At 36.8% G+C, this 10,943-nt stretch overlaps 1 pseudogene; it reads right to left on the bottom strand.

Annotated features, from left to right (window-relative positions):
• Positions 1-3,373: 3,373 nt before the first annotated feature.
• Positions 3,374-3,957, bottom strand: LOC108352849 (small nuclear ribonucleoprotein G pseudogene; annotated as a pseudogene).
• Positions 3,958-10,943: the final 6,986 nt, after the last annotated feature.

Here is a 10,943-nt window from a genome sequence, read left to right as displayed (position 1 = left end):
TATCTCTAGAGATCCTGTGTAATCTCTAGAGATCCTAGAGTAAATTGGAGACTGTTAGAGCTCATGAAGATGAACCTCTTGTCCCCCATAAATGCACACACATAGAACAAGTTAAAAGGTAAAACTATATTAATTAATAGTGCTAACCTCAGTCTTTTTGTGTACATAAAAATATGCCAAGACAAGGGTTTCAACATGTCTTTTAAATATGTAAGTTTCTGTTGCTTACAACTTAACGATTCAGTAGAAATAAATGTTGTGCTTTATCTCCAGGAGGCCTTTATGCTGTACTGCAAACATTTCAGTAGAAGTAGCCTCTAAATTGCATTTCTAGAAAACAGAACGGAATACTTAAAAAATGTTTATCCCAAAATAATTTAGGAAAACTCTCTTTGAAAAGTTAATGAATGGGTAAAATCCTGTTTTTTACATAATTGTTGTCAAGATTATATAAAATTTATTTCCCACTCATTTTTGTAAAACCAATATTATTTGATTTACCAGAGATTTTTGACCTTTCTGTGTATGAAACTTGTAATTTTTAGTATTTATCTGCTCTCAGATTAGATTTCCAAAGTAAAAAGTTTTCCCATGTGAGCTCCAAAGCCAAATGCATGTCACCATAAGTGCCCATAAACAGCCTGAATTTTATTGGGAAGTTCACTGAGTGACTGTGACCTATCAATATCTGTGTCAAGAACTGGGTGTGTCAAGAACAGGTTGTGTCAAGTACTCAGCACTCACTGAGCACTTGCTGATTTGAAGAATATAGGTTTGAAATGGAAAAGAATCGTATAGCAGAAAAATATAAAATTTTCTTAAGAATGACACCATTTTTACTTACACTTCTTACCTGTCTGATATTTTACAGCTTTAAGAAATGTAAGCATTGCTTTCCACATTCTCAGATATTTGTGAACGTCTGTGAATTGCTACAATATGTGTTTGCTGTTCAGAGTATCAACATACTTTACAGGTTTAATTTATTACACAGAATGTGTAGAACTAAAAGTATTTTTTTCATTAACATTCTGTACTTTTCCCATTTGGACAGAGAACTGCTGAGAGATACATTTCAAGTAAGATATTTCCTGAGAAATCTCTTGAACTATATCCATTTAATTCCTCAATATTAAGAATTGCCATCTCTCATTTGGTTAATTCTCATGAATGAGTGTTTCTGCATTTACCTCATGTTTTTACCAAATTATAAATAAATCCCATAAATCACCATATTATGCTCTGACCCCCTCCCTCACTCCTAGTAATTAGTGGGACTATTTCTTGGCTTAGAGTAGCCAATTTCAAAGAATCACTACATGTATGTGAATGCTGCATATTTCTGGATTCCTGTGAGAAATGACCTCAATTACTCACACTGGTCACTTGCTCCAATTTCTTTAAGTATTGAAAAAGTGCATTAACCAAAATAATGGTCCAAATATTAATAGTTTCATCCTTCAGCAGAATTTTCTTATTTCTGACCACTGGAACTCATCAGTCCTTGTGTACATAATGATTGATATTTTTGGATCCAGGCTAAAAATGTGCAAATCTCTGCAAACTGATGATTGTCTGTTCTACCCTGAGTCTACTACTTAATTTATTGATATTATGGTAGCTATTTTTGCATAAAATATATGTGCTTTTATGAATTATTTTTACTGAGACTTTAGGATTAAAATATTTGGTCACTGCTGTATTCTGAAATCAATAATGTTATCACAAATTCTCACCGGCATCACTTTCTAGAACTAATAAAATATATGTTAACTTTCTAAATGGAACATATAATTATAATTATACAATTATAATATCATTATATATTTTAAATCAATATATCACACTGAATTTTAATGCAATTCATAAAATTGCTCATATTTTTTCAGAGACTAAGTGTGTAACCAACTCGGCATATCCAAGATACAATTTAAAGACCACATGAAGCTCAAGAAGAAGGAAGACCAAAGTGTGGATACTTCAGTACTTCTTCGCAGAGGTAACAAAATACTCACAGGAGGAAATACGGAGACAAAGTGTGGAGCAGAGACTGAAGGAAAGTCCACACATAAGGATCCATCCCATATATAGACACCAAACCTAGATACAATTGGGGATGCCAAGAGGTATTTGCTGACAGGAGCCTGATATAGTTGTCTCCTGAAAGGCACTGCCAAGATTCTGAGAAATACAGGGGCAGCTGCTTGCAGCCAACCATTGAATTGAGAATGGTTCCCGAGTAGAAGACTTAAAGGACTGATGTAGTTGAGGGGGGGCCGGGGGGGTGCAACACCATAGGAAGAACAACAATATCAACCAACCAGATACCCCAGAGTTCCCAAGGACTAAGTCAACAACCAAAGACTGCACATGGAGGGACCCATTGCTCTGTCTGCAAATGTAGCAGAGGATGGCCTTATCATGTATCAAACGGAGGAGAGGCCCTTGGTCGTGCGATGGTCTGATGCCCCAGTGTAAGAGAATTTCAGGGTGGGGAGGTGGGAGGAAGTGGGTGGGTGGAGGGGTGCACCCTCATGGAGGCAGGGTTCAGGGGATGGGATAGGGGATTTCCAGAGGGGAAATCTTGCCGGAGGATAACATTTGAATGTAGATAAAGAAAATATCCAAAAAATAAAAAAAAATGAAGGGAAAAATGTGTAACAAACTTCTAACTCTCTACCTTTTTCACATAGGTTTTATTCTTTCATTTGCGAATTTATTTTCTAAGCTTTTTTGTCTCTTTATATTCTTTTCTGTAAATACAAAAAAATGTATAAAATGAAAGCATTTTGTTTCCATTTCCAAATATTCCTATTTATAGCACCTAAATAAAAATACAGCAAAGAAAATGCAAAATTAATAATATCAAATATTTATATTAGAACTGTATAGGGAAGTGAAGCCAAATGCTTGATACGAGTATGAAAGCATGCTCAGTACCATTAGCCGTCAAATGTTACAAAACAAATCTCAGTTGTCTACCTTCTTACAACCTCACTAACTAAAAGATTGACAACAATATTGACTTTCTGAATGTGGAGCATGTAGTGGTCTAAGCCAAAGGGCTCCTATTTCAGAAAGTCATGTTACTACTGATTAAAACTTAAGAGTTTCATTTCTGATTCATTAGCTTGGTACTTGTACATGTAATATATTTCCATTGCTGGAAAAATATTACCCAAAGGTTTTCTGTTATTATAAACTTGTGTGTGCATTTGACACATGTCTTGCTGGTTCCTATTTCCTTTATGTGGACTTTCATTTACTGGTGAAAATATTCTTTCCATCTCATGTGTACTTTGACCCACACATATTTATCAGATATTAGCATTGTCCTACTACCTTTAGACTTGAGTGATTTTGTCTTCAAATAGATTCCATATTTTTATTTTTTTCTGAGAATCACAAAAGTTTATTTATCAAAAAGTTTCACATGGAAATGTACAGGACTTAATTCTACACCACAATCAAGCACACCTTTGGGGAGGGATGTGGACATACTGCTGAACACAGGTTAGTCTTTTTCCAAGGCTTCTAACTTGATGATGCTGTTTCCTTAGATGACCACCATCCCGATGTTGTTCTGTTGCCCACTGGTCGCCATCTCCACTCACTTATCAATCACAAGGTTCATAAAGGGATCAAAGCCCCACAGTATTCCTTGTACATGCCTGCTACCGTTTAACTTCAATGATAACTTCTTGTCCATAAACTTTTTCAGTTCGGGAGGGTGGGCTTTGCTCATGGCGACCCTTCAGTGAGCTCGTCACAATGGCGAAGGAGTGAGCATCCTCAGAAACGCGCGCGAGGCAGGCTTGGCGCTGGTATCTCATCAGATTCCATATTTTTCAGCTCCTCAGTTCTTTTATGTGTTTTTTGTATGTAGCCCTTGTACTTGTTTTCCTTAAGTCCCACATGTTCTTTCTCTGTCAGTTTGTAACCTTTAAGTACTCACTCCAGTCAATATAAGATTCTATTTATTGGTCTTCTGTAACCACAGAAACCAACAAACCACAAACCATTGCTTCCCAGGTAGATTTCAGAAGTGTCCCTAGCCTGAAGTGACCTCATGACTTAAGTAAAGGTTATGGTATCAATCATTAATGTTTACGGATGCACTTAGGATTGTCTCGTTTTAAATTGCAGTAAATCAGGAAAGTAGAACAAAACGAATTCTCTGAGTTTGAACTCAGATATCTTTATAAGGCTGCTTTCCACAATATGCCTCAAAAGAAATGTTAATAGGCTGTTGTAGTTAATAGGCAACAAAACTGAGCTGAATAGCTTGGTACTACTACAGACTTTTTTTAACCTATGAAATCCATATGGGTGTGAGGACTGCATATGTTTGTGTGTGTGTGTGTGTGTGTGTGTGTTTGTGTGTATGTGAAAGAGAGAGAGTGTGTATGTTTGTGTTTGTATGTGTGTCTGTGTCTGTGTGTGTGGGTATGTTCACTTTTGTATAATTGTGTGCATCAGAGATTAAAGGTAGATGGGACTGGTTATCCCCATTTATTTTCTTCTATCACAGGTAATTTATCTTTCTTTCCAATGCAAGTTTATTGTTCTTTATTTTGTTAATTAAATGTAATGGTAGCCGTTTATCTATCTATGTGTATTGCATGTGTGTATTTACACATTTGGAGATAATTTCCATACAACTTCTCTCTAGGAATAAAATGGTTAGGTGATCCGATTTAGCAGCAAGTGTTTTCTCTTTTACTTTTCACAGAAAATAATGTATTTAATGACGACATATTATATACATTATCTACATAATTATACTTCATTCGTATTCATCCTACTGCTCATCTTAACTCAACACTTTATAAAAAAATTCAGAGAAATAATTTAGCATAACCAGAGCAACTTCTAATATATACGCAAGGATTTTAAGAGATAAATGTCTAACAGACAGATGAGTGGAAAGGAACACTTACCTTTCACATGTGATAATGTGATATTGACATCATGAATCTAGAAGAGAACCTCAGCCATCATGTTACTAAATCAGCACAATCCCAAGTAGAAATCTAAACATTTGTCCTTATCCAGAGATAAATATTACTTTCAGACTTCATCAAAAATGTTTCTTTTTCTTTTCTTTTCTTTTCTTTTTTTTAGCAAAATGAGACCACTATGTCAAACCACTACCAATCAAATTGCAGTAGCACCAGTGCATACACCTACAAATCATTCCCACACCTAAGGCTCAGGGAGCATTGAGTGGGTGGATAAGTGCTATAAGACCCAGGAGACCAGGCAGTTTGTTTTTTGAGATGTGTTTCCTTCTAGTGTCAGAAACTAAATCTGGGTAGTTTCATCCACATAACAGCCTAGACATGATCCGAATAAGAACAGGAAGATACATGCCAGGGTGCATTGGAGGAGACAATAGGCAAACAGGTAATGCTAAAATTTACATAAGTAGTGTTCCTCTGGGAAAAGTATATCAATTGCTTATCCAATACCAAATGTATTGAATATCCAATGCATATGCACACATGTGGCAGAACCCTCCCCTAATGAATAAAGATTTCAAAGAGCCAATCCCTGAGTAAGTAGGCATAATTTCCAGGTCAGAGAGTGGAAGAGGAAAAGCAGGAATAAAAATAGGGCTTTAGGGACAAGAGATGAGCATGGAGACCAAAATGTGGTAGTGGAGGCCCCTGGTTTAGGTAGCAGATCCATTGGGATCTGCTATGGGAAGATTTAAATTAGAATGGCTTACAAATTAGGATGCTAGCTGTTATGCCCAGCAATTGTGTTGCCTGTTGATTCTAAACTAAGCCTGTGTTGTGTTTTCCTTCACGTGGTGACTCAAGTGGGTTCCAGAGAGACAGGTACAGCAGCAAAGCATTGAGTTTGCAAGAAGTGCACCCCAAAAAGCCGTGGAAATTTGGAAACATGGGGCTGGCATGACAGCAACCAGCCATGGGCACTCAGTAAGCCAGGAGGAGAGATTTTAGATCTCCGGGTCAGAGAATCTACAGGGCTGAGAACAGGTCAGGATGTCTGTCCATAGCTGCCTTAGGAGGTCTTTCCATAGCTGCCTTGTCAGTGGGAACATGGGATTGCCATTTTTATATTTCACACCACACACACACACACACACACACACACACACACACACGTTATAGACATATATAAACTTAATTATATATATGTATGATACACTTTGAATATAAATATAATATATATATTCATGTACTGGAAATTAATTAAAAAGATTAAGAATTTGAGAAATTAAGGAGGAATATTGAGAATCTATGGTAGGAATAAAGAGAGGGGATAAATTATTATAACCTCAAAAATAAATAGTTGAAATTGAAGTCATTGGTAGCAAACACACATGTATAAGATTATATACAAGAGTAAGTCAATGAAATAAAAAATGCAATGGATAGCACTTAAAGGAGTTTTAGAAGACTCAAAGAAAACTATTTCATTATTAAGGGTGTAATGCAGAAGGTAGAATAACTGCATTTACTCTATTTGAGATAACATAAATTCTCAAATGCAGAGAAGGATAAAATGTCCTGGTCCATGAAGGTCAAAATTAACCAGTGAGATTCAACTCCAGTCCCTTGACATCGTATAAGCAAGATGTGAACGTATCAGATCTCAAAGAAAGGAGAGAAAAATAATATATTGGTCCTGGTTCTCAGTAGAAACTTTACAGATATTTTGGAATGGTAGTTCGTCCTTGGGAAGGACAGAAGCCATTTACGATAAGAATTATAGAACACCATCTATACTCTACTCTGTAGCCTAGGTTCATTATCTTACCCACGTCTAATACCTTCCTTATTTCCACTGAAAGACAAAGTTCTTGTATGCTCTAGTGTTCTGTTTTTTGTTTGGTTTGTCTTTATTGCCATCTATATTTCTTAACGTTATTTTACATGCCTGATTGTCTTCATTCTATTTTATCTAGCCTGGTGATGGTAGTAATGTCCCCTGAAGTTTTTTTTCCTTTCCATTTAATTTAATTAACCTATTAGTTCCAAGATTGATGGCTTGGGGTACTACATTATGTATCCTCTCTACATTTCTTTTCCACACTTTAAGTTGATTTTCTGACTCCATTGCCCTGTATATAGCATCATCTTTTCAATAATTGATCTGTTTAAATGCTAAACGTTTAAATTCTTTTTTTCTTCATGCCAACCACTTCTAGGCCTTCGAGTATACTATTAAAGGCTCAGGCTCAAGACATTTTAAGGAGTCAAATCACCTTACTTCTTACTTCTCTGTTTCCGTGTCCGCATACACATAGCACCCTGGAAGGACATCTCTTCTGGATGTGTTCTTTTTGAATAACAATACATTTCCATACCTATTTGTACTAACAGGACAAAACAGGCTCTAGTGACAAAAACAATCAAAATCTAACCAGATATTTATATGCAGCTAAAGAGGTGGGAAGATAGCACCTACTTCCCAAAAAGGTTTGAAGACATAGGATTCCTGTAACATAGCTAGAGATGTGATGGCAGTAGACAAATTTAAGGTGGTAATACTAAACAAATAAAAAGAAAGGGGCAGAAAAAAAGGAGAGAGTCTGTAAGACTGCAGTACCAGTATGAGATAAAGATGTAAGAAATTATAAAGAAAACAGCACAACACATAACAAGCAGAATAATTGAAAACAACAAAATGCTACTCAATATTTCTTCCTCACCATGTCAAGTGCTACTTACTTCATGAATTATCTGGTAGGGAGTAATCTAAACTATTGGTACCATGTGGAATGTGCATCAGTGTTTCTGTGTGTACATTTGCTAAAGCAGTATGTGTTGGGGTGTCCCCCCACCCCAATCCCTGCTGCTTCAGGTGACTTCTGCTAGCTGAACTAAGCAAGGTTGTGATGCAAATTGCTTCCAATCAGAGATTCTCTGTAGTGCAGGGCTGGGCCTGAGAAATACCAGAGCACTGTGAGCCATCAGTGCAGTGCAATCTGTGCTGGCAGTGGGAAAGGCAAGACCAAGCATGATTTTGCTGTACCTGCCCTTATTTTTGTTCCTACATGGTTGCTCTCACTCCTCCTCAGGGAGGTAAGGAGGCGGTTTTCAGCTCTAAGTGTTCTGTGATTCCCTGAGCAGTACAGCCTCCCCTTCCTACCAAGGGGACTTGTTTCATTGATCAGCTTTCAAGTCGCAACCAGTTCTGGTGTCCTACTGATTTTCAGACAGCCACTTATTTAGTTAGTGGAGAGGGCAATGCCAGTAGAATTTAAAGATATAAGTTTTCGCTCTCCCCAGCTGAAAGTGTTGACTGTTAAGACTGTTATAAAACAATTCCTCGGTAAAACGCTAGATGGCAAGGAAGGTAGAGCGGGACCGTTTCTCCGATGTCACTTGTTATACTTACTGCAATCTTGTTTTGTAAACTGTATTTTTGCATGGTGTCCCATGGTATCCCCATAGAGCTTTGATTTGCTCTCCTGTAGTCTCTTTCTCATGGCTCTTCTACTCTGTTAGTTACTGCCACTCTGCTCTCTATTCTGCCTATAGATCATGCTAGGGTTCCTTGTTTTGTTCCAAATACAGTGCTGTTTCTGGAATGGACCTGGTCACTAACGTCTCCTGTTTGCTGGTGTATTTCAGTTATTTCTCAAGCTGCAATGGCACTATTTAGTCTTCACTTTTTGTGTATGAAGATGTCCGTGAGCATATTAAATTAGTATTATGAACCTGAATTTGTATGTCTTTCTAATATATGATTATACACTGTAGAATATGAAATCTAATTTGTGTGTCTAATTAGAGTTAGTCTGTCCATTATCAGTTTTAAACCTCAGGCTCAGCTATAGAACCATAGAGGAAAAAAGGGGGAGTCTTGTTTTCTATTATTCATATTTTATAGACACTATAAAGAAACCACTAAAATAAATTCTCAAAGACACATCTCAACTGTCAAAATATTGTTTTTCCAGTCCTAACTAATCTTGAATTTTACTGTTTGAATTGAAACAGTAACCAACAACAGACGAGTAGCCTCTAGTGACTTTCTTATGTATTTTGAATGTCAAAAATTATTTGCTTTGGATTATTATGTACATAATAACCTGAAAGCCCTAGACTGTCTAGTAATTTCATTTACTTGATGAAATGAACTTATTTTAATTTCCAGGAATATGTCACAGCTTTTGATGTGGTGACCGACAAACAAGTCTCCTGATCAGAATCTCATAGTAACAGCTATTTTCCCAGAGAATGGCCTCTTTTACCTCTATATCACCATGATATTAAAGTGCTTTGACAAGCAGCACAAAATAACTTCAGGGTAGATACCATTACTATGAGAAAATCACAGCGAAGAACATGAAAAGAGTTGACAACAATGGATGGGTTTTTCACACTCTCCAGTCTATCTTAAGATTGTTGATAAGCTTCAACGAGAGCTAAAAGAGAAAGGGAAATTATCGTTTGCACAGTATTAATACTCTCACCTAATACCTTCTCTCATTTATTATGCAAAATAATTAAAGTCTTCCAACTGTGGGTTAATATAATAATACGTTTTAAGTTGGGCCTGTGAGTTTTAGATTTTATATATAGCTAAGCATGTGGTATCATGAGACTTGGTTTCATGAGCTTTCATTCACCCTCAGGAGCAAGAAATTAAATGTAACTGACATTACCCAACATTTTAAAAATTGAACACAGAAAAGGGGCGTATATCTAGATAAATGTTAAAACCATTCTTCAGTGCTATGTCATTTACAGAAAAAAAATTCTGGCACGTTTCCCTAGTGTTGGGGAATGTCATGGTGTTGAGGTAGGAGTGGGTAGGTAAGAGTGGGATCATTTTCAGAGAAGCAGGGGTAGAAGGAATGAGAGAGAACGAAAATATTTGAAATGTAAATACATAAAATGTCCAATAAAAAAGTAAATCCAAAAATTTTCTCCTCTGGCCATTTTTATTGATGCATTTAGGACCACTGACTTCTTTTGCAACCCACTACAATTAGAATACATTTCATTTCTTGGTTTTAGCACACATATAATATAATTACATGTTATATTTAGAGGGCAAATGTGGTTCCTATATCTATTTGGTAGTTTTCAACATAATAATTGATTACATTGCTTCTTTCCTCTATCAGTACATACTATGACATTGTGATTAGTATATTTTAAAGTCAGATGATAATGTATAATGGTACAGTGAAGTATTTCTTTTAATGACAATATTGAAATATGATTATGGAACTGACCCAAAAACCACTTCTCATAGGTCTAACTCTCATCAGATGAGAAGGGGCTATGAAACCTGCCAAGGGAGAAGGCAATCAATACCCCTACCCTCCTGTAAATCCTGTGATCCACATCAATCTTCCGCACAGCAAGACATCTCCCAAGAGCACAATAGTAACATTTATATTTTAGATTTAAAAAAACAAACATATGGGTTAATGTCTATGTGCAGGTGAGCGTTGGCACAAGTTAAGTCAAGGCCAAGAGTGGACAGCAAAAAGTAAGGCAGGGACAAAGCTTTGTAAGGTGGGACAGAAGGGAAAGGAGGAGGAGAATCAAGATGGAGACGGAGAAGGAGGACCCAGATCTGGGTGGTCAGGAATTGCCAAAGTAGTTATGTGTATTTCTTAAGGGATGGATTTCTATAGGCAAATTTATCTTATTTAGGTGTGTGGCTTATATCATTATTTGGTTATGAGTTTATTGTGAGGATATATTGTAGATTGAGAATATTTTAATGGTTATTTTTTATTTACATTTCAAATGCTATTCTCTTTCCTGATTTCCTATCCATAAGCTTCCTATCCCATCCTCCCTATCCCCTTCTTCTGTAAGTGTGTTCCCCCTCCCAAACCATCCCCTCTTCCCGCCTCCCCTCCCCGACATTCCCTTACACTGGGAGAATCGAGCCTTGGCAGCACCAAGGGCTTCTCCTCCCATTGGTGTCCAACAAGGCCATCA

Source organism: Rattus norvegicus, chromosome 14, assembly GCF_021556685.1.
Source record: "Rattus norvegicus strain SHRSP/BbbUtx chromosome 14, alternate assembly SHRSP_T2T, whole genome shotgun sequence".
NCBI classification, from domain to species: domain Eukaryota; kingdom Metazoa; phylum Chordata; class Mammalia; order Rodentia; family Muridae; genus Rattus; species Rattus norvegicus.
This window is presented reverse-complemented; position numbering and strand designations above follow the sequence as displayed.